This window comes from Macaca mulatta, chromosome 16, assembly GCF_049350105.2.
Source record: "Macaca mulatta isolate MMU2019108-1 chromosome 16, T2T-MMU8v2.0, whole genome shotgun sequence".
Lineage (NCBI taxonomy): Eukaryota > Metazoa > Chordata > Mammalia > Primates > Cercopithecidae > Macaca > Macaca mulatta.
In genome coordinates this window covers 86,249,600-86,255,599 of record NC_133421.1, presented here as the reverse complement: position 1 = coordinate 86,255,599, position 6,000 = coordinate 86,249,600, and the positions used below count along the sequence as shown (strand labels likewise).

At 59.1% G+C, this 6,000-nt stretch overlaps 1 protein-coding gene across 15 annotated transcripts in view; it reads left to right on the top strand.

Annotated features, from left to right (window-relative positions):
* Nucleotides 1-1,028: 1,028 nt before the first annotated feature.
* The window catches only part of RHBDF2 (rhomboid 5 homolog 2), a 30,032-nt gene continuing 25,060 nt past the window's right edge, over nucleotides 1,029-6,000 (top strand). For 9 of the 15 annotated variants that reach the window (XM_077972952.1, XM_077972964.1, XM_077972960.1 and 6 more), the window contains exon 1: nucleotides 1,029-1,099. The gene's annotated coding sequence lies outside the window, so the exon portion shown is untranslated. Of the gene's footprint in view, nucleotides 1,577-5,391; nucleotides 5,495-6,000 lie in introns of those variants that run through there. The other 6 variants (XM_077972953.1, XM_028836838.2, XM_077972948.1 and 3 more) reach the window with 4 other exon arrangements.

The following is a 6,000-nucleotide window of genomic DNA, read 5'->3' as shown; positions in this document are numbered from 1 at the left end:
GTCCTTGGGTTGGGGGGCAGGGTGGCTCAGGAGCTCTCTACGGTCCAGAGGTTTTGCCTTGGCCCTGACACCCCCACCCCCGCCCCTCCAAGGCTGAGTCTCTTCAAACTCTGCTTCTCCTGGCCTGGCCTCCTGGAGCGGGACAGGCGAGATGATAAGCAATGGGGCTGAGAACGGGGCATCCAGACCTTGGAGTTCGGTCCTAGCTGCCCTGGCCAAGGTTTTGTTTGTCTAGTCCCAAGAGTCAGGCCCTTGGAGTCCAGGGAAGAGAGAAGGAACCACCTGGGCAGATAGACCCAAGTCAAGGGGCCAGGTGTCGCCAGCGTCCCCAGTCTCCAGTCTGGCTCTGGCCCACATGGCAGCTGGAAGGGCCAGAGCTGGGTGGGTTCTGTCAATGCTTCTACGGGGCGTTTGCGGGGGTGGGGGCGGCAGGAGTCAAAAATGTTGGCCTTAGCTACAGGGCAAATGCAGATAGGACCTCCACGGAGAGCCTGTTCCCAACCCAAGGGCACAGCAGAGCTAGGGGAGAGGCCTCGGGGTCCAGGAGGGAGAGGTGTTCAGGCCCAGCTTCCCGGGTACAGTGTGACTAGAGACTAAAAAGGTCAAGGGAACAGGCCCACCTGGCCTGAGGATGAGGGCGCTGGAGGAAGGGGATGGGAGATTGGGTGCTTTTTCTTGAGGGGGAGGGGCGACTTAAAGACAGCAATCCAGACCTAGATGACGTGTTTGGTCTGGGGTGGAGTGAGGACGCTAAGAGAGAAAGGACGGCGCCCTGAAGAGACCAGCTCGGGCGAAAACAAGGCTCTGCCCAGGCGGGGACCCAGCTGGGTGGAAGGCGGAGGCGGGAACCCAGGAAGCAGACAGAGCGAAGGCTGCGTCCGGCAGGCCCCGCCCCCCGGAGCCCGGCCCCGCCCCCCGGAGCCCGGCCCCGCCCCCCGGAGCCCGGCCCCGCCCCCCGGAGCCCGGCCCCGCCCCCCGACCGCCCGCGCGCAGGTAGGGAAGAGGCGGAGCGCCGCTGCCCCGCCCCCGAGGAGCCACCGCCCAGCCGCTCGCAGGCGCCGCACGGAGCTGCGTCCCGGGGACTTGGGGCCGCAGGGAGGTGAGCGCGGGGCGACGAGCGGGGCAGGTCTCACGGCAGCCCAGCCACAGGCGCTGGAAGGGTCTCGAGGTTGTGCCCGAGCCTGCCCTGGAGCGGTGGTGCGCGGCCAGGGAGGGTGCCCTGTGCCCGGTGCCCGCCCTGCGGAGCCCCTGGGTCCCACGTGGGCTCGGCTGGAGGCCCGGGCTGGCTCGGAAGGCGCCGGCGGGGCCGCTGAACCCGGTCTGCTGGCCCCTAGGGCTCGGCTCGAACAGGACGCCTAAGGGGTCCTTGGGTAACGGGGCGCCAGATGTAGGGGCAAGACGATTGGGCAGAGGTTTAAACCTCCGGAGGAAGAGAGGGAACTGCGCAGGGCAGTGCCGCCTGCGTCCCAGAAGTGCCTGCAGTTCAGACCCTTCTCTCCCCTCCGTTTTCTCCCGGGAGAGCACCGGGCAATTTGAGGCCGAAGTTTGTTGGTTGAGCCGGCCAAGGTGGAAACAGGTGCGGGGATGGGGATGAGGGAGCCGGACTCACACAGCGGGGCTGGACCGGAGCTCAGAAATTGGGCCCAGGAGTCCTGACTTCTGGATGGAGGGGCTGGGGAAGGTTGGCTTGGGCTTGCCTTTTACCTATTTGACCCCTCGGATGTTCCCCCAGGGCATTGGATTAGAGACGGATGAGTCCCCTAGGGTACAGACCCCGCCCCACTCCCACGCCAGGGCGCAAAGGAAGCCTAGGTTTTGGTCCTGCCCCATTCCATGAAAGATTAACGGAGGGGGCTCTAAGGTTGGAGCTACTGAGAGAGTGGCAGCGGGTGTGTCTGAGGAGCAGAAGGCGGGGGGAGCTGACCCCACATGGGGAGGGGCTTCTATTGCCTGGGCGGCTGGCATCAGGCCCCCAGTGTGTGCCATTTGCTGGTAAAATAACGAGACCAGCATCTGTCTTATTTGACCATCACTGTCTGTAGGGCAGGGAGTGGAGTGGAAAGGGAGGCGTGTTTTAGAGCAGTGGTTCTCAACCAGGGGCGACTTTGCTTGCCATGGGATATTTGGCAATGTTGGAGTGATTTTGGGTGTCACACACTTGGGAGGGGAAGTGAGTGTTGTTACTGGCAGGTAGTGGGTAGAGGCCAGGGACGCCACCAGACATCTTCAGGGCACAGGACAGTCCGCACAATGAGGAATTATCCAGCCCAAAGTGCTGTGCTGTGCTGTGCTGCGCTGAGGCTGGCAAACCCTGCGCAGCACCTGGTCGGTCAGGTTCCTTCTCAATGATGCTCCCTCACTGGGGAAACTACCTCAGTTTTCCCGAGTGGTTAGAAGAGGAACTTGAAATAAACCTGAATGAGATAAGGGGTAAGGCAGTGTGAGGACACTTATTCCCCTTGCAAGAGTCCTCCTTTGGTGCCATGAGCCACCACTGTTCCCGATCTCCACTGGCCCTGCAGGAAGCTGGTCTGGGTGCTGTGGGGTAGAGGTTGGGAACAGGGGACCCCTTCGCAGCCCAGGCCTGGAGTGCTTAACCCCAGGGCAGTCTCCCAGGAAGGCTGGGCCGAGGCAGCCCTTGAGCTCAAATATCCCTGGGCTGGAAGGGTGGGCAAAGGATGAACTCTGTTCCCATAGATTTTCCCAAAGCTGAATTGCTGAGGCTGGCATGGGTGCCTGATACCATGTGACCTGCTGGAATTTTCCCTTCTGAACTCACACCTAACTCCTCCAATGATGTACACCTTTTGAAAGTGACATCCAAAGAGTATCAGGGCTCCTAATTCCTGGAAGCTCCCCAGGCTGCTTTCCTCCTGCAATAAAGAGGGCACCCTGGGTTAGCGGACGAGCCCTGGAGTGGGTCCAGCTGCTGGCGGGGTGGGAGCACCCTGCCTGTGGTGTTAGCAGAGGTGAGAGATGGGAGACATCAAAGCACAGGCCAGGCGGCCCCCCGGTAGGGATGACTCAGAGTTGTTTGTGTTGAGCTGGAGGAATGTACTTCCAGTTTTCTGGCAACAAGGAGGGGTGGCTGGCACGGTGGGAGAGGATCGGATGAAGCAGCGCGTTCGTGCCCAGGAGCCAGAGCCACTTCGCTGCCCTCCCTCCCCGTTTTCTTGCAGTAGCCATCACACCCATCTGTTCACTTCTGGACTCGGCCTTCTTGCCTGGGAACCCTGGTGGAGGTTTTCGAGCCTGGCTTCTTTTTGCTGGTGTTGGTGGGGTTTTGTTTGTTTGTTTTTGTTTTTATTTTTGTTTTTTTGGTCTCTCGACTGTAAAAGGCCGAAGTGAAACTCCCACCTTTTCATTTGCACAAAAAACAAAAGTGGCCTCCATTGCTGTGAGCCTCTTGAGGGACAGGGCTGAGCACCCAGACTTAGACAAAGTTGTTCAGAAAGTCAGCAGTGGAGCTCAGGTGTGAACCCAGTTGCCCACCCTCAGGCCCAGCCCAAGAGCCCCACAAACAAACCCTCAGTGACTCCTACCTGTCTATATCTGGTGTAGACACACACACACACACACACAGAGACACACACACAGAAACACAGACACACACAGAAACACACACACACACACACACACAGAGACAGACACACATACACACAGAAACACACACAGACTCACACAGAAACACACACAGACTCACACAGAAACACCCACACACACAGACACTCTCTCTCCAGCTCAGGAGGGGGACTTTTGTTCCTGTAAGAGGAGGAAAAAATTACACTACAAATGCTTTGGGTGACGCACCTGGGACCCGAGTCCTGCTCTGGGGTCAGTGGTGCTGTTTTGGCTGTGACCTCAGCTCTGGATACTGTGGTGGCCTCTCCACCAAGGTTTCTGTCCTCCTTGCTGTGTAAACTCTGCCCCAGACAAGGTGACAGATGACAGCAGAAGTCAAGGAGCTGCGCACACCTACCCGTGAGTGTCCGAGTGGCATGGCTCAGCCGCCTGGTGCTTCCCTTTGGGCCTGGCCCCCGCCTGCCGCTGGCACAGCACAGGGAAGACGTGTGCCCTCCTGGCTGCCTCTCCCCCTCCACACTCTCCTCAGATCTCTGTGCCACGCACTCTGGAGCAGGCCTCGGCACTGCCCTGTCTGCCCCAGGGGGTTTCCAGAGTGAGCTCACGCATCTGCACCGGCTGCACTGGCTGTCGGAAGTGGCTCCCGGTTTCCTATCCAGCTGAGCCAGGCTGGGGGAGGAGTGGCGGGGACGTCTGCGCCTGCCCAAGTGCAGGCTGACCTCGGCAGTGATAGTGGCTAGTCAGGGACAGCTCTCAGGGCACGGGTAGCTTCACAGGGAAACCAAGCCTGCCTGGAACATCGTTTTGCCTCCCAGGAGACCTGGATGGGTGTAAAGAAAAACACATTTTCTGGGAAGTACAAAGCGCCACCGTGTCCACGGCCCCTCCTTCGGCAAATGTATCCAAGCGCCCAGCTGGGAGTTGTTTGTGGTCCAAAAGCCACTGGAAGGCAGTTCCAGCCCCAATGCCCGGCTCCTCCAGGAAAGTGGTTTCAGCCCAGTGGGCAGCGCGGGAGGTGGGCCGGAGACACTGTTTGGAGTGTGAGGGGAACCTTGTGACCCGTGGAAAAGGATGGAGGAGGATTCCAAACTTCAGGAGCTGGGCCAAGGCACAGGGGCTGCCGGGCACGGTCATCCATGTGTGTGCTCAATAGGATGGGGTCACTTAACTAGTCTGTGCCTCAGTTTCCCCAGCTGCACAGTGGAGTCACTAACAGTAATCTACCTGGAGGGTTGCGTGAGGTGAGGATTCCCGTGGTGAAGGTGTACAGCCTTCAGTGCAGTGCCCGGCCATGGCAGGAGCAGTGAGGGGAGCCGTTGTGATAATGGTGTTAGGGTGGCTTCAGGTAGGGGCATGGCTGCCAGTCCATAGCACAGCCTTGGGAGATGGCCAAGGCCCTGCCTCATGGGCTGTCAAGGACTAGACGGGAACATGCATATGGAGCAGTGGCACTGTTGTTGTTGTTGTTATTGTTATTCCGTAGGAGTGTGTCTGGGGTAGGGGGACCTCAGTGCCTTGGTGACCAAGGGAAACGAGGGTGGGTTTCCATCTGGGCATGAACTGTTGACCTCTGCCCGGGGGTTTTCCTGGCCTGCCAGTGTGTGTGTCACTGACGGTGGGGTGGGGAGCAGATCATGGAGCTGGTGCCCCTCAGCTGTTCTTTCCCTGGCGTAGGTTCCTGGGGCTGGGAGCAGGGTAAAGCTACCTCAAGTCTTGGTTTTCTCCTCTGCCTCCCCCGTGTGGCCCCCAACCCTGTGCTAGCAGGTGGTGCGGGGATGGCTTCCTGCCCTGATCTCCGCCAACTCTCCCCAGGTTGTCAGCTCCATGTAGCCATAAGAAGATCTGGGGCCGAGTGCAGTGGCTCATGCCTGTAATCCCAGCACTTTGGAAGGCTGAAGCGGGCGGTCACAAGGTCAGGAGATGGGGACCATCCTGGCTAACACGGTGAAACTCCGTCTCTACTAAAAATACAAAAAATTAGCTGGGTGTGGTGGCAAGTACCTGTGGTCCCAGTTACTCGGGAGGCTGAGGCAGGAGAATCGCTTGAACTCAGAAGGCGGAAGTTGCAGTGAGCCAAGATCACACCACTGCACTCCAGCCTGGGTGGCAGGGCGAGACTCCGTCTCAAAAAAAAAAAAAAAAAAAGAGAGCGATCTGGAAGAGGAGGATTGAGGATGTGCTGTTTGGAGTGGAAACAGGACTTTGAACCCTGGCCTAAGCCCCTTTTGACCTTGCCCGCCCGTGAGGATGATGACAGCTGCCTGTCACCCTCAGCCTCAACTAAATGAGCTCATGTTTGTAAGTCTTTTGCAAGCCGAGCAGTGCCACCCAGGCACTTAGGTGCTGTCCCTTCTTCATGAATTAAAGGCCTTTGCACGCGGGACTCACTCCAGCACCCCAAACACTCAGAGTCCTCAC